Here is an 18,532-nt window from a genome sequence, read left to right as displayed (position 1 = left end):
CAGCCATTGATAAGGCACAAACTGACGTTGGAAAAATATCCCAGTATGGGCTGTCATGAGGACTGTAGCCTGTTGCATGCCAACCAGGGCCAAGTTTAGCATAAATTTCCATGTACTTGTTCGCATCTATGAATAATAAAAGCTAGATCTGATGAATTATGCAGAGGAGAAATGACATTCTTCCCTGATACTGTCAATGCACATGGTTAAGGTGTGAGTTTGGCTCTCTGGGTAGCTCCAACGTCCCAAATTCTCCGACCTATCAGGGTGTTCATTCAATATTTACAGAGTAGTTCCGGCAATTTCACACTTCCTATCCTCTCAATGCACACAAATATATGCAGCTCGGTTACACAGAAAGGTTGATGAATGTGTATTCCTGAAATTGAACGCTCGGAGCATTATTATCTGACAGTATTAACATATATGTAAGACCGATGCAAAAGTCAGAAAGACTCTGCTAGAATCACAAATGTCAGGCTCTATAATTTTCATCCAGATTCATCAGTTTAGGTCACTGTAGTAAGCAAAGTTTGTACCAGGTAGCAGGTTTCGTATTTCATATGTGCATTAAGTATACAAAATTGTATCAAGTCACTGTATATGTGATACTAATGCTGCTGAAGAACAAGTGTGGTCAGTAATGGCACACTGAAATATTAAAAGATAAATCTTGTGTGATTTGAGATAAAATAGGCCCATACACATTCATTCTGATAATTGGGCTTAACAGTGTTTGACACAGATTCAGAAATAATTGGTATAAAACATCTGTACAGGATATAATGCAAAGAGAACGAAATGTTAGAATGTTAGACTTGAAATCAAGTCCAAAGATATGCAATACAAAACTGCTGCAAACTGCTTGCTGACTAAAATGACCTAAAATACCAATCTCAAAATATGGAGGGCCTGACGTTCCGATCCTAGCAGATTCTTTCTCAAAGGCAAAATGACAAGTGGACAGGACAAACAAGCAAACAAGGAATCAACCAAGCATGGATGAATACAAGAGGACAAAAGGAAAGGTCAAGAAAGCTGCAGGCTGGATAAAGGGGCTAAGGATATGGGGGACTGCATGAAAGGCATGGTTGAACAACAAAGGAATGTAAGGTGGGAAGAGATCAAAGAAAAACTACAATGGATGGAACTGGACCCCAAGTGGGAGGGGGGTATAATCTGCAGACAAAAGACAGGGAAAGAGAGGAGTGTTAATTAGAAGTTTCCCTCTTGGATGTTCAGGCCATGGGGTTGTATGGTGCGGAGGCCCTCCATATTTTGAGATTTGAAATCAAGTCGTTAGCCAGCTGTGTTTGTTGTCCAGAACAACCGATATGAGCCAGCATACTGTGTCGTTTTACACTCGGTACTGAGCCTCTTCACCACTGCCCGTGATCCAGCATGCTGTGCTGATACGGCCCGGATATGACCCGTGGTTGTGGGCTGCTCAGTACTGGGTTTCAGTGCCCGCCTAATGACTTGATCAGCCTGACTCTGGCTGGATATTCATGCATGCAACAAATACATTGCACATTTATACATTTCCACAAAGAGCGCCAATAGCAGCTCACACTACATAACAGACTCTTCCATTTTATATATAGGGATGTCTATATTTGATTAGTGCCAGTTTCTTTCGTATCTTGCATTAATATCCCTTTTAATATGATACTTAAAGACAAAGTACATGTACACATACTGTAACTATTCAAGAACAAATCTATTAACTATCTTTTTTGGTAAAAGAACTGATGCTTTTATGGTAAATCATCTTTTTATAGAATAATGTTAATACATGTATCCTCTTCAGTCTTCAATAATGAGACTGTGGTTGTTGTTAATAAATGTTTGACTGACCAATCAAACTGCCCCTAAAATAAATATTCATATGGGCCTAATTGGGAATCTTAGCCAATCAGAGTGCTCCATCCAATTTTGGTAGCAAGTCCCACATGTTGTGCACAAAAGGGCTTGCAGATTGCTCAAGTCGGTAACTGCGCACTGCCGAACACGCGTATTGGGGAGCGAGGTTGCACTGTTCCTGCATGTTATTAAACTGCGCACCGAACTGCACCACGTGTGCATCGCAAGGAAGGTGAACTACACCCAGCCAATTACCAACTTGATTTCAAGCCTAGCTAAATATCTACTGCAGGAGAAGCTTCCTTACCTCCAAAAAACGACAACAGCAGTAGGCGGCGACAGCAGTTTGTCTACGTATGACTGGAATAATAGTTCTACAAGTCCAGGTTTTCAAACACACTTACATGTACATGTATCTACATGCACCAGTCGTATATGTACTAATCACAACTACCATAGCTAAATGTTAACACCACCTGCAAGTTGTCACAAATATGCAGAAATCATATCTGTGCAAGAAAATGTCAAAGCAATTCTGATCTGAAATGTCATTCTAGAACAATTCAGACCAATTGACTGGAGGTGAGTGGTCCATGAAACGCGTCCTTCTGTTGTTAAGTGCTCTTGTTCTTGTAAGGTATTGATTTTCATACATCCTTTACTGTGTGTGAACACATATCCTTTTTCCTCCGGAAGGATTGGAAGAACAACTTCCATCAGGAATAATCGCACACCTGCCCACAACTCCCTTTGTCCTTCGATCAGCTAATGTTAAAAAACTATACCTGTGTATCACCTGCAATTTACACTACCCAACAGATTAATATTATAATTGGTTCCGCTAATTGTGGAGATGTTTTAATCTATTTGAAGTGCTGGACTTTTTCATAAATCAGTGAAAAAAATGTGTGAAATGAATGAGACTAAATGAGGCAGGGGCAAAATTTGGGTGGTGTTGAGGGTGGTGTCTAGGGGCATGGAAGGTAGCTGAAACAGGGGTGGGGCAAGGATGGCACCTGAGAGAATGATCAACATTCAAAAACAGGGGAGGACAGCCAAATAAGAGGCCCTATCCTTAATTTTTGTTAAACATAATCCTCACATCACCAGCATCTTGAATACATCAGTGTCTGATACCTAGACTCTTTAAAGTACAGGAATACAAGTAAATGACCACGACCCTACATGTTCCATTTCATTCTTGTATACCCAAAATCTTAGTTCTTAAATCTAGCCCTTAGTTTGCACGAATACGCATATATTTTACCATATGGTCTGGGTAATAATAAAAAAAAATACAATCAAAGACAACTCTTCATCACGCTCAGCACTATCAATTCTCCGGGGGGGGGGGGGCTGTCCATATCCAACAAGAGCATAAACATTGATGTAGGACACAATATATCACCCTGGGTTGAGCCATAATGCAAAGAAAACAATTGATTGGTTGCTGGTCAAGGGATGTGAAGAGTCTCAGCTTGGATGACAAGTGGTGTCGGTGACGATCAGCAGTAGGGTTCATAGCGCCAGGGTAGGAGAAAATGCCACTTGGGTCACTTCTACTCGAGATGATTAGAAAAGCGATGGTGCATAATACAAATAATAAATCATGATCACTTTTAAAGGTACACTCCATCATTTGTAGCAATCAAAAAAGGTAACTGACGAAATTATTGTCGAAAACCATACTTGCTTTACAGATGGTTATGGGACTAAACTCCCTGTGAAAGTATTCTTTCTGGCAAGCTGCCATTTTGAAGAAAACAATGAAAGATGGCCTTTTCCAAAAATGAGTCAGAAGACGCATTTTTGGAAATACATGTTCGTTCTTAATTCAACAAAGCACAGAGGTGCAATGACATGAGAAGTCATGCACCTACAGAGAGTATGAGTACTACGCATAAATGTGTTGGTTTAGCGTGCCACGTCGTGTAGCTGTGATGCCAAATGGGAACTACGCATAAATGCCTTGGTTTAGCGTGCCACGTCGTGTAGCTGTGATGCCAAATGGGAACTACGCATAAATGCGTAGAAATTCATACGAATTATCTGAGCATTTAGCTATCTTCTCGACCAACCAACTCAACTTCTGTGCACAGTGCACCTGCCTTGAAGCATAACAAAATCATGCTCAGGAAAAAAACTGTGAAAAGTCTGATCTTGCTTCATACTGTAGGATAAAGTCCTCTTTATTTGATCATAAATTTAGTGGCATGAGTACACCAAAGTAAACTTGTCAAAATGCTTCTAGCGAAGCAAGAGTCCATGGACAATCTTATCCAGAGCAGAAGGGTACGTAGGGGCAGATACATGTAGTCATCGCAGGAATGTGATTCTGTACTCAATCAAAGATTCTATTCAATAGTTCATTCGGACTGGACCATAATTAATGTTATCAACTGACTAATAGCCTATGGTGTTCAGATTGATGTGGCTGAATTAAAAGCCTGTGAGACTGTGGATATCTGTAACTCTCATCCAATGAAGATATAAAGGAGACTTACTGAAGAATACTAAGTACAGAATGGCATAGGACAGATCCCAATGTTACACTACAATCAAAATTCTGAAAAATAGAGGGCGCTGTTCGATCGGCTGCCTGTGCTTTTTATTCGTGTCGCACTTTGTATGTTTTTATCTGTGAATTCTTCGATTCGGTTTGAGCATCAGTGTTTTTATGTTGAATGTGGTATGAACCGGTTCTTATCTTGCTGCTCATCGTTATTTTGTGGATCTGTGATTTTGATGTAAGTGAAATTTGACTTCGTGATATGAATTGCAACTGATTGGGGAGACAACGCAGTTGGACACGCCAGGATCTACATGTAAACTTCATGTTTCAAAATGAAGCCAATGGCTGCTACAGGACTTGCCAAGTTTGTTTTCATTATATTTCTCATGGGATGCCAGCTCCAGCTCATGCCAGCTAAGACATCAGAGACTTTTTTGTCTGGTTGTCTGGTCATCACCTTCAACCTTGAACAGTTGCACTTCGAATACAATCCAGTTACCAGATTTGTTGTTGATGCCGCAAAATTTGATAATCTTCCCTCTGCTGTAGTTCAGGAACGATGTGCTTCAGGCTTCTGCACTTCAAAATCACCAGTGGTTAAATACGGATATCTCTGTATGCTCATCCCAGGTCAGGACCCACCTTCAGATATTACCATCTTTATGGATGTGCTGAAAAACCCAGGGCCAAAGGTGTGCATAGATTAACGACTTACTTACACTCCAGATGAAATGAAAGCCATCAGATGCCGGATAAAACTTCATTTACCGAGCTCTACATATGATTGTTTAAAAACTTTTGATCTATTTAAAAAAAGACGAGGGAGAAAAGCAGGTCTTCGTTCTGTAGCTCGTCAAACAGCTGACACGAGGATAACTCAGAAACAGTATGGCCAAGGAAGTGAAGTGACAGTTAGTGATAATAAGGAGTATGATGATCAACAATGACCTCTTCAAACATTTTCAGCGTAGAGGAGTTCATATCATTCACCTGAATGTTAGATCATTATTACCAAAACTTTTTGAATTGAAGACCATCGCTCAAAAGTCTAAAGTTGCAATATTTGGAGTCTCTGAAACATGGCTGGATGATTCCGTCCCCGATGCTGAAATCATGATACAGGGTTATTCTGTTCTCCGACACGACAGGACTCGACATGGCGGAGGGGTCTGTGTGTACATTAACAATGATCTTGTCTCCAATCAAAGAATGCATTTGATGAGAGACAATATGGAATCTGTTTGGTTTGATTTACTCCTACTGAAATCAAAACCAATAATAATCGGTGTGTGTTATCGCCCTCCTAAAGACAATAACTTTCTTGATCGCTCTGAAAACATTTTGTCAATTATTGGGTTAAATCATTAAATAATTATCGTGGGTGATTTTAACATAAATTTTCTATAGAAAAACTGTACTCAGTTTAGGGATTATAAAAATATTTTGGAACTGTTTGATTGCAAACAACTTATCAAGGATCCCACCCGTACTACTAATTACCTGTTCGACTTTACTCGATCATGTTATTTGTAACAATGCAGACAAGATTAGCCAATCAGGGATTTTGAATTGGGGTTTGAGTGATCATTTTCGCATCGGTTGTTCTCGCAAGGTGTCAAAAAAGCCAAATTGTGGTGGCCATAAAAATAGCACTATCAGATCTCTTAGGGACTATAGCATAGAGGACTTTCTGTTTCAACTGTCCCATGCTGATTGGTCTAATGTATATTGCAGTGATATTGATCAAGCCGGGAACTATTTCAAAAACACTGTTTTGCAAGTTCTTGACACTGTTGCTCCGAAAAAAGAGATCAGATTAAAGACCAGAACTGAACCCTGGTTTAATCATAAGATATCAGAAAATATTACGCTTAGTGATAAACGTCTTGGTAAATTAGCCAAAGATAAAAATAACACTGATCTTTATAAAACTTACTGCCAAATTAGAAATAAGATCCAGAGGGATGTTAGGATTGCCAAAGCAAATTATCTCAGTCATAAGATTGAAGAAAATGGAAACAATCCCAAAGGACTTTGGCACCAGTTTAAATCACTTGGGTACAGTAAGAAATGTAAGGATGAAACTAAAGTTGCACTTAAAATTGCTGGCGAGTTCTGTTTTGATACAAACAAAGTGGCAAATTATATGAATCACTTGTTTACTACAGTTGCTTCTGATGTGGTGAACAAACTGCCTCGCGCCCAAAATAATTTTGGGATTGAGTCTAGGGCTATTAGGAATTTTTATTAGAGCAGAGGTGGAGTCTCAAATTCCTTTAAGCTCTCTACTGTTTCGAGATATTTTGTTTACAAAGAATTACTCAAGTTAAATCCCCCAAAAAAGTACTGGTTCAGATAATATTCCAGAGAAATTCTTGGATGGTGCATTCAGCTTAAAAGATCCTATTTCGTTCATAATTAACCTGTCTATTTCCAGTAATATTTTTCCAAATGAACTGAAGCTTGCCAGAGTTAGGTCTGTATTTAAGAAAAATAGTAGATCAGATGTTGGCAATTACAGACCTATTAGCATTCTCAGTACAGTATCCAAATTATTGGAAAAAGCTGTTTCTGTTCAATTGGAAAAATATTTGACCGATAATAAACTTGTTTACAACTTTCGGTCGGGGTTTAGAAGTTCATAATCTACGCATACTTAATTCATCTCACTGACTACATTCGTTCTCAGATTGCCAAAGGAAAATTATACTGGTATGGTTTTTCTGGATTTACAAAAGGCTTTTGATACAGTGGATCATTTTATTTTATGTAGAAAATTACAAGCCATGGGTGTTCATTTTGATTCTTGTCACAGTGTGCTTACTTTATAGCCACTGCAACTGGAAGGACTGGATGCAGGCCAGAAAAATGATTGTAACAAAACCCAATTTGTACTATTCACAATATTTGATATGAACTTATTTACAAAATTTCTCGATTCTATCATACAAAATATACACCATTCCATATTTACAATCAGATGTCTCTCAAGTGAGCGTAGCTACAACTCCGAATTTGAATTAAATTAAACTTATCAAATGAATGTCTATTCACACAGGCATGAAAATCAGTATTTGCAATTCAAGTATGTGTGAATTCAAATTTTGAATTTACTGTAAATTCACAAATCTAGTGCATCAAAGAGATATACACTTGATAGTTTCCAATTCCTTGTAATATAATGGCGTAAATTTTTAGCTCTGAAAAGCACCTCAAAATAAAAGAATTATCAATCAAAGTTCCTCCTAGGAAAACAAGTATTCGTAAGAAAACTTCTAAACAAATGTAAGTATCAGTTCAAAGAGTTTACCAGGTATGGTGGAATTTGGTTCAATAGGCAAAATGCCCAACAAATGTCAGTATAAACTCCGGCGAAAACAAGGTTGATTAAAAGTATGCCACAAGCTGGAATAATCTGAAATGCTCAAGGCATGTACATGTAATAGAAGATCTTTAAGCCAAACTTGCAAGTGTTATCACTACCTGTACGTCTGCTCTCAAATTTAAAATATCTGACATACAGTTCGACGTAATATCAGTTCGTCCCTCCTTGATTACAAGAATCTGCCCTTGCTACCTTGCTCATCGACTCTGGTACATCTGCGGGACCACCTCCGCAACTTAGATGTGAACCCTCACTGCAGTGTGCTGTGACCAAGGTTACATCGGAATTCAAGAACCAGTCATCGAGCGTGAGGAGGAACAGAACTCATGCAGTCTTTGAGCCAAGCTCAGATCTTCAAAGCCATCTAATTGAAGCAATAATTCACCAAAATGCCAAATAGTATGGTACGATACAAAAATTTGTATCTCAATCTCGAACAGTCATTTCAAAGAAAACTTGTCAGAACTCAAACAACTATGATCAGTAATTTAGTATCAAGTTGATTTCGAACACATCTTTAACAAATTAGTTGATGCCGTTAAAGTTCAAAATATCACTCCATCCAGTTTCTTGAGAGTCACAACCAAAAGCACTAATATATGACAAAATAACTTGAATTCAAACTTACGTTTTTCTCCATTTGTCTAATCTTGGAATGTCAATCAGCCGCTACGATGATCCTCACAACCAATTTTGCCTCATAAGCAGCCTGACAAATCTACTACTGGCCATGGCAAATGGCGCAACCAAAATACAAAACTTGCGCGGCACTGGGATAGGGACTATCAACTCAGCCCACACACCTCATGATCATGATGCATCTCTCAGGTCTCTGCTGTCTATCATTGTTCATCACATTTATACTCAGTTGTGCTCTGTTCACATTCAAATCGCCCACAGAACTTCAGCCTTATTTTCTTTATCCACACAACCTGTGACAAGTCTTTACAAAGGAAAGCTCCACTGCAATACAAAAGGACAAGATAGTGCATCCAAATTCCTAGTCTAAGTGGGTAAAAAATTTGCATGTAAGTACAGAAAGCCATGGCCTGGTCATTGATGTGTAACCTGAAAAAGTAAAGTGATGAATTAAACATGAAGAGAAAGTCTACTGAATAATACATGCCAAAGTTTAGTTCAGATTAATTGGGTACAGGAGCTGACACTGAAACAGAAAATATCTGACATTAATTGACCTGATAGAAAAATAGGAATAAAATATGGAATTAATCAATGGAGAATTCTGACAATTCTGTTGACTGGTTTTAAATCTTATCTCTCAAATAAATTGTTTGAATTAATCAAGTTAATTCTCAACCAATGAAAATAACATGTGGTGTTCCCCAGGGTAGTCTTTTAGGGCCTTTACTTTTTCCCTGTTGTGTAAACGACATGCAAATAAGCGTTGGGTCAAATCTGTTGTTGTATGCCATCTTTATTTCCGGCAAGGACCCTCAAGCAATAGCTAATTGCCCGAGTGCAGAGCTGGAATCATGCAGACAATGGCTGATTGATAATAAACTACCTTTGCATGTCAGTAAACTGAGACTATTCTATTTGGATCTAAACAGAAACTCAGCAGAGTTGACAAATTTGAAGTAATTTGAAATGGGAAAATTATTAGCTTCTCAAATTGTGTAAATTACTCGGATATTACACTGGATCAAAGTTTAATTTGTGAGAAGGTTGCCAATTCTGTCATCAAAAGGGCTAGTGCAAGATTACGTTTTTTATACAGATATGCAAATTGTTTAAATGAGCGATCTCGTCAATTATCCTGTTCTGCTCTCATAACATGCTATTTTGATTATTGTTGCTCATCCTGGTTTTCTGCACTGTCTACTAAGCTAAAAAGAGGTTGCAAATAACTCAAAATAAGAACGTCCGTTTCATTCTAAGCCTAGGTCCCAGATCTCATACTGGACAAGCAGAATTGAATAGGTTGGGTTTTTAAATGTAAATGATCAGGTAATACAGTTGAAATTGAATCAGGTTTATAAAATATTTCATGATATGGCACCAGATTATCTTTGTGAGAATTTCAAAAGAGCTTCAAATACGCTCAGTTATTCCACGAGGAGTAGTACAACCAATATTGTTGTTCCCTGTATAAAGGGTCCTGAATGCAACACTTTCTTCTATGCTGGAGTACACCTTTTGAAATTTGCTTCCCAATGAAGTAAAAAGTTGAATACTCGCTGAAAATCTTTTAAAAAGCAGCCAAAATATACCTGTCATCAAAATCCGAATTTTAAAATTTAAAATTTAAATTTGTGGGCTATTTTTCAAAATCTTACACATTTTCAAAAAAATTTATGTTAACCACCAGTGTATTTTTTAATATTTTTAGTATTGTTTAAAAGTTTTTCTTTTTTGTGAGGACCCCAATGGAAATAAGCTGTTTATTACAGCTTTCTTGGGCTATCCTTGGCTTCTTTCTTTTACTATTCTTAGTTTTTGTATTTTGTGCTGTGACTGTTATTATAACATTGTCTTTTTGCCAGAACAAATAAATAAAGAACTGAACAGGACTGTAGCATCCTTACTGTGACTGTATCATTGTCAATGTAGCCATTCTCAAAAACATACCAAACTGAGTAAAGCCGTGTTCGCACTGGACTTTTTTGGTCAACCTTTCCAAGATGATGGTTACTTTTCCCATTTTAAATCCAGTGCTGGCATCACAGGAGATCCTCTCAGTTACTTAATTATTTCTACCGACCAACTTCTACCCCAGGAAAAATTACCAAGACAATTTTCCCGAAACGGAAAGTCCAGTGCGGACAGCCTGAGTCAGTAAGAGCAGGGGGAAAGGGCCAAGAAGACCGTATATCCGGCCTGAGCACAACGTTATGCTTCATCTTCACACAGGGAAAATACACGTGCGTGTTGCACGTTTCGCTGTGGAATGGCATGTGATGAATATTTTCCGTAAATCTTTTCCTCTTCTGGTCGCAATCACGGCAGAAATTCTTATTGGCACTGTTGGAAGATTAATTGTTGTTAAAAGTTCTCATTTTCAGATGATAATGAGGATGGTAACATTGTGTCTAAGGACAAAAATAAATGCAGAAAGGTCACGCAAAGTGCCCTCATATATGAGTCACTGCACTGCCAGCTCGTTTTGGTTACTTCCCCCGTCTCGGTCGAAAGTCCAAGTGCGGACAGTGGTCACATTTGACCATTTTTTTATTTAACCATTGGCTCAGTAAAACCCATAAGGGAAAAAAAGTCCAGTGCAAACATGGCTTGACAGCCTACATGTAGAGTTTCTTCCTGCATACTGGAGAACCTGTTTTCAAGCCCCTTTGATAACAGTGTAAAATCGATTGTTCAGGCTCAATAGCATGCACACCAACATAACTAAAGTTTCTTAGACAAATCAATTTTTATTTTGTCATTATCAGTAATCTTTCCACTTCTCTTCAATTTTTTTTTTGGGGGGGGTTAACCAATTAAATAATTTTTAATTATGCACACAAAACAGAATCACCCCCTGAAAGTGACAGTTCCAAAGTCTGCACACAGTCATTTTTCAAATGGCATCTCTCCACTTTCTCGGGCCAAACGGACCATTTTTCAACTGCATGTTTTATCCGTTCTGCCCTCAGACGGAAATCCAAAGAACCAGGGAGTTGATCTTGGCAAAGATTTACACAATCTCACCACTGGGAGGGGGCCAAGCAATCTCCTCTTTCAAAAGAAACTGTGGTGGCACTTTTCATGCTCACGAGCTTAGCAGAAATTATTGCTTGTGAATTAGCGGACTGCACTCCTCAATATCACAGATCCCGATTTAACTGAAAGACATTATGGTGCTTGCCTCCAGGTAACAGAAGAAAGGACTTGTAATCCCTTTAGGTGTCTTCTATACTAAAGGTTACTACAATGTTTTCTCCTTTGAAGACTGAAAGAACAACAAAAGTTAAATATAGGAGCAAAGTACATGTAGTCCCCTACGTTGATTTCATGACAAAAGATATTTTCGAGCATCGAGTAAGGATTATTTAAGGATGAAATCCCATTATCGATGCAAGACAACATCAAAAGCTATGGCCAATTTCCTGGATGTCGCCGTATAAAGGGGGAAAAAATCAAGATCTGACACTACCAGTATCTGTACCAGTAAAAGTGAAGTGAATAACGCTTGAGATTGCTCAGGGAGTGACTGCACTCAAGCCAGTGTCCATCCCAAGTGTCAGCTAGCATTCAAACTACAGACTGGAACTAACATCCAATCAAACCTCAAGATTTCTACAGATCTTTGAGAGAAAGTCTTAAAAGATGAGAACTCAAACAGACAATCTGATTCCATACTAGCCTGGTGAGTAGATATTTAGGTTTCACTTTCAAAAGCAATTAGCATGATTAGCTATATCTCCTTGATAGCCATCAGTGATTGCCATGATAGCAAATTGTTACTAAAAGAGTTAGCAGGCCTTTTTCAAAGACCGAAATTGTTCACAAGTTTGATGTTTTTCCAGCCAAAAAAAAGCCAAATTTTTCAGGAATCACTAAATGTGTGTTTCTATTTAAAAGTGCAGATGAACAAAAAGAAAGTAAGAAAAAATAACAAATGACTTTTTTTTAAATGTAAAATGCTCTGAGAGGGCTTGGTTTTGATTACAACTTGCAATCTAGGTAATGTTCTCATGTCTCTCTCCACACATAGCCAATTGACTTCAGTGTTTACTTAGACAACACTCCTGGCTGTTTTTTAATCTCACTGGCTTTGCATGACAGTGTGTAGAACACTGAGGTGAATGTTAAGAACCGATCTCAAATTAGAACAGAGAGGAACATCTAATTATCCCTGACTTTAAAGGGGAGATGAACCCCCCAAACAGGTGATGTCTTATTAATCCTGTGATGTCTTATGAAAGCAACATGTACGTGTACATATCCCTCCCACTTTCATGCATTACGGGTACATGTACATGTAGGTCAAAAGCTGGGTAATTTCATTTTCTGATCTAGCATCAGCAATGATGCTTATATTTACAATGCATATATCACACAATACAAGTACTGATATATGTGCAATTTATGAGTGCATGCTTCAGCACATTGTTGTGTGTCTGGAAGGAGGTAAGCGCTTACGCCCTTTTGCCAGGAAGCATGATCACTGCAAAAAAACCTTTTCCCAGCAAAAGGACGTATGTATGAAACTGTTTTATTTTAATCAAATATAAAGATTTCTTTGCAAAAAGAAAAAAAAAATTTCCCAAGTCGTTTAATAAAGTTGTTCAAAGGTTTCTTTTTGTACAATCTATGTTGATTTTGTTGTAAATTTTATCCGTTTTTATTAAATTTCTTACATGTACATCCTTTTGTCGGGCACATGACAACATACAGTTACAATGTACATGTATACATTTCGAAGTAGAAACTTAACTTTCTCTAAGATGTAACAGAGCAACAAGCAAGTCATCTTAATGCAGCAAATATGTTTAACTTATCTCAATTCACATTAATTGAAAGTCCATTCATGTGAAACATGCAATTACTGGACAGAGATACCCGTACATGGTAGATATGACCAGCACTATTTACATGTACATACATTGCACGTAACTAATGAGCCAATGTATTTTTGATGGATCAATGGAAAGCCTCAAAGAATGTCAATGAATAAACTCCACTCAGACAAGATACATGTACCACAAAAATACTGTCATCATTTGGTTTCTACACTTTGACATCTCATGCCTCTTCACTGCAAAAACACAAGACTATATGCCTCAGTTATGAAAATATTTACAGATGGAGGAGGAAGCACATATACATCTATACACTCAGAACAGAGGAGTGTAAGGCAGAATGCACGGTACTCAACCGATGAATACAAACACTGATGCAGTACTCGCCACGGTGAAAGTCATTTTCGAGAGGGATGCTCTCCAAGAAGAAGAAAAGATTCCTTTGGATTAATGATGGAGATGTCAGGGGCAGTACATATATCAATTAGAGAAAACAGCCAATGATAGGTACAGTCTAAACACAGAGGAAAAGTTTGTAGTTTTAGTGTGCATAAATCATGCTCTTATTTATGCTTTCAAACGGAGCACTCACAAATATGAAATGAAGATGGACTATGGTAAGTGTCCGATAACGTAAGGAGGTTATGGTTCTGACGTCGCAAAGTGCAAGGATGTTTACAACCTTCTCCATCATAGTTCAGATTGACCCATTTTCATACGCATTTTCCACATTTTTGAATGTGATTGTTTTCCACATTTTCATTTTTATTTTGGAGAACTGATACAGAGACCATCCTTCAGTATTTCAAAATGTGTGGGTGGTAATCTACGGTAGCCTTGAAGTGTGCAATGTACACCTCTAGCATATTTCAAAACTTTTCATATGTTTTGTCAATGACTTGAAATTTTATTTCAAATTAATTTTTTCATCAATTGTTTTTAGTTTTTCAAACTTAAGAGTCAATACATGTACAGGTACATGATTTGTAAAATCCCAAAAATGGGACTGCTGACTTAGGAAATGCCTTCATTGAAAATAAGTGAATAAAGGTAATGGTTGAACTCTGAGATCTTTGTGCCCAAAATTCTGTCACTTTTGAGAAAACAGAAATTTTGCCAGATATGATGAAACTGGAAAGAATAAATGCACCTGAAAAGATTCATGTGGAACATGTAATTTAGTATTCTTCTGAGAGATTTCCATAAACCTGAAGGCAGAAATTGGATGAGATGTTTAAGGTTGCTATCAGCTGCTCCAGGATACAATTCCATTTGCCTCATTGTTCCCACTGCATCATGATACATTACTCATCTAGACTTGCTCCCTTTCAATTTCCTGATAAAACACTCTATTACAGCATGCAGCAACATCTCTCTGTTTACACTGAGATATTTGGATTCTATTCTGTTCACTTAACATTATAAGCTGAAATCACAAGCAAGCATGAACAGTTTCATGTACAAAAGTTACTCTGTACGTTAGTCAGTGCTATAAGTAGACTTAGCTAAGTGTGACTAACATACATGTAGATGTACCACCATTGAGCTTATAATGTATAAATGCTCAACATACATGTACGCCAGGACAATCTGGTATTTTAACACAAAGGAATTTGCACTGGAAGGCAGTATTTTTACCTGTGAACCTAAGGCAGCAATTTATGACTACATCAAACAGGTAAAATTGTGTCATCAAGAATACAACATTTGTAGAAAGTAAACTGATGCCAATAAAATGTTCAGAGGGGAAACTGAATTTTATCTTTTTCATATGTATAGTCATGAGTGGAATCACATCTCAAACAAGTTTGGAGCCAAATGGACACTTGCTTGATGAGATCATTTCTGAGAATTTTTATTTAATGAATTGCATCTTCTTTTTACTTGAAAATGTTGGGCAGCAAGTTAAGATGACACTGCAATTCAAGCGATTACTTGGAGGGGATTTACAGATTCTTGCAGAAACATGATCACATCTGTGCAAACACTGGATGGTTGAAGTTCTAGCCTTTGGTCACTTGCTTGTTGGCCCAACTGATGACTGAACGGAACAGGGTTTGTTTGAGCAAGCCAACGCACTTGGGATTGAGCAAATAAAGGAAGAGTGACTGTATCTACTATACCAGAATGAAAAAAGTTGAATATTTACAAGGCTACATGGCATGCACAGTACATGCCATCACTATAAGAACAAACCGCACATTCATTCAACTAGTTTGGATATTCTAGTAATAGCCTATACCAGCCCATTTATGCAAAAACTATTGAAAAATACTATTCAATATTAAAAAACGACTTAATCTACTAAACTAGAAAACTGTTCACCAAGTGGATCAATAGTATATTTATTGCATGACAGACAGACCTTAGTTTTTGCATCATAGGGACTTCTGATTTCAAATATATTTGGAATGTTATACAGTTTATCAGTATGGCCCTTCGACCTTTATACGAAATTCATCTTTTTGCTCTGTAATAAGTACCAGTCAAAATCCTATCCAAACCACCACCTGGAACTTGGAATAATCAACTCAATATGGAGCCAAACAAAGCCACATAATGCAAAGGCATCAATATATATCTGAATTAATTCACTCCAGCTTAAAAAAGACAGGTTGTATGCATGACCTGCATTAGAATTTGACAAAGGTACCCAGTATGGAGAGAGCTTTAATTATACTAAAGCCAAATGTGTTCCTCATTATCTGGCTTTCTTTGCTGGTACTGTGCTCCCCAAAAAATTCATGGCAGAGCCGTAAACCAATACTTTCCTCTTCAGTTGAGTGAATGAAATGCTTTTGAGCACTTTTTTGTGGGGGGGGGGAAAGGAGTGATCCGTTTATCCTAAAATAAATATTAATCACAATGGTCTTTACAGTTATCGACTTGGGATTTGAAACAAGATACATGTTGTCTTGACCAAATTTTAGCAACACTGCCTATCTCTGTCATTATTCAGGAAAGAAGTTGGCTTTCAAATATGTAAAGGTTTAAGTTTCTTCAAGTATTTGGTAGCAGAGCAAGGGGGAGATGAGAAACAGCCAAGCAACAACAGAGCACAGCAACAGTGATACACAGCATAGCATACAACACAACGCGGCCCAAGAACAGCAGAACGCTGACAGAGCAGAAGCATAGCCGGTAGCATACAACACAATGCGGCACAAGAACAGCAGAACGCTGACAGAGCAGAAGCATAGCCGGTAGCATACAACACAATGCGGCACAAGAACAGCAGAACGCTGACAGAGCAGAAGCATAGCCGGTAGCATACAACACAATGCGGCACAAGAACAGCAGAACGCTGACAGAGCAGAAGCATAGCATACAACACAACGCGGCACAAGAACAGCAGAAGGCTGACAGACCAGAGAGCCAAGACCAAAGCACATAGTACAGCAGACATGTATTAGATACATGTAACTTGGGTTCAGACACAGCAGCATGATGGGAAAAAAAGGGTGGGGTCAGGAAACTTGGTAAAGATGGGGCAGAGTACAAAACAGAATACAAAACGTCCAACATGTACAAGCCACTACGACACAAGCCTTTTGTTTCTTTTACAATATATAAATTTGTGCACTCCATTGCCTAAATGTCATTAAGTGAGAACAAGATCAATATGCTGTTTTTCATTTAACAGTCTTCAACTGCTTGCATACACACACTGATGAGTCACTGAGTGAATCTGTGAAGTGGATAGCAAATAACGGAATGTTTGTAGACCACCAGCTTGATATGAGATTCTGTAATTCACACTAGTGCCTACATGTAGACAATGGAAAAAACAGGCTTTACATTTTAATTTGGAATAGAGTTTCCTCTGCAATTCATCACAGTGAGTACTACTAACGTGATACAAAAATAAGTGGTGTTGATCATTCCAACTGACTTTTGAATTTGAAAGTGATATCTAGAAAGAATCAAACCCTGCTACAGAAAACTGGCTCAGAAGACTTTTAAAGCTCTGAGAAGGGTTTTTAAAAGTGGATACTTTTATTTTCCACATGTATCAGAAATCTGGTTGATTGTGATAAAGTTCAAATGACTAATGTACGAAGGTCAACAGACACTGGTTTAGTGAGGCAGTTACATACATCATTTCTTCTCAAAAACAGTTCTTCAAATCAACAAAACAAATTTTCCTTTTTAGATCATGACATGAACAGCAAAGAAATACTGATATGCCTTCAAACCTGCATGTCAGAGGCAGGATTTCTTCCAAGCACTTTCAACATCACAGTTGCAATTCAATGCTTAGGCCTACTGACTGCATGAATCAAAGTCTAAAATTTCACGTATCAATATGAATTTTTGATCTCTATTCCACATCAGACTTAATGTCAGAGTAAACCCTTTTAATAAAGAAGTAAGAAATGAAGTCAGCGTATTACATAAATTCCTTTTCATTGCTGAACAAGTGAGCATCATCATTATAGTGTTGGCAGTGGAAGGTACCCCAGTACCACAGGTAAAGTAAAATGACACTTACTTCAAATGCTCATTTAAAGGAAATCCATGTGGTGGGTTTCCAATGAATATCCTGTGGAAACCAACTCTTGGCTCAACTTCTGTGCAGTCTACATGTACCATCATCTTGCTATCCAGGAAATGTAGAAATCCAGTCAAGTACATTGTACACGCAGTGAGTTTAGGACATTGTTTGTTGTGATGACTGGTAATCAACTGGACCACGGATAGCAACAGAACATCACATTTACAATCAAATGTTGTTTATATTTCTTTAACAAATTCCACAAGATACGCAAACCCAATTTTCCAAACCTTTCTTGGATGAAAAGAAAAGAAAAAACTGTGTACACAGATTTTCAAAAGGGCTAGCGTTATTATTCAATTTCAAAAACTCAAGCGCCAATTCTTCAAGCAACCTCAATCACCATCCTAAACTGTCTCTGTTCATGACCATATTTAGTTATTCAACACTAACAATCTGTACATGTCGAGAAAAATGCCAAATTTTGCTACAATGTACCGGTACATGAAGTATTGAGTGAGAAGTTCCTACCAGGGGTAGCTGCCATCAAAAAGAACCGAAGACATTGTGATCATCCCAATGTCTCTGAACAACAATAAGCACTTGGTGAATCTGTAGGAATGGAACTGTTTTCTTCTTGTCTATTAGTAATTGTTCATTCTATGGGGATTCATTACTTGTCATAACACCATACGGGTAACACAATGCCTGATCACAGACTAGAAATTGTATCATGCAGCAATGTCGTATAGACCAGTAACTAAATCCATTATCAAGATGCCCCATTGGAGATTCAG

At 37.9% G+C, this 18,532-nt stretch overlaps 1 protein-coding gene and 1 long non-coding RNA gene across 6 annotated transcripts in view; both read right to left on the bottom strand.

Moving 5' to 3' along the window:
- The window catches only part of LOC110985633 (band 3 anion transport protein-like), an 87,424-nt gene that overhangs the window by 47,791 nt on the left and 21,101 nt on the right, over positions 1 to 18,532 (bottom strand). Inside the window, exon 1 of one of the 5 annotated variants that reach the window (XM_087135021.1) lies at positions 2,171 to 2,400. The exons of the other annotated variants lie outside the window; for them this stretch is intronic. The gene's annotated coding sequence lies outside the window, so the exon portion shown is untranslated. Of the gene's footprint in view, positions 1 to 2,170; positions 2,401 to 18,532 lie in introns of those variants that run through there. 5 annotated transcript variants of the gene reach the window in all.
- Positions 6,187 to 9,998, bottom strand: LOC147799553 (uncharacterized). Its single transcript, XR_015424919.1, has 2 exons — positions 8,389 to 9,998; positions 6,187 to 8,124 (listed from the first exon to the last, which is right to left on the bottom strand). It is a non-coding gene; the product is annotated as an uncharacterized LOC147799553 (long non-coding RNA).

The sequence above is a fragment of the Acanthaster planci genome, linkage group LG03 (genome assembly GCF_054643075.1).
Source record: "Acanthaster planci isolate LZ-2023a linkage group LG03, COTS_SCS, whole genome shotgun sequence".
NCBI classification, from domain to species: Eukaryota; Metazoa; Echinodermata; class Asteroidea; order Valvatida; family Acanthasteridae; genus Acanthaster; species Acanthaster planci.
Note: the sequence above shows the minus strand (reverse complement) of the source record. Positions and strands in the feature narration are given on the sequence as shown.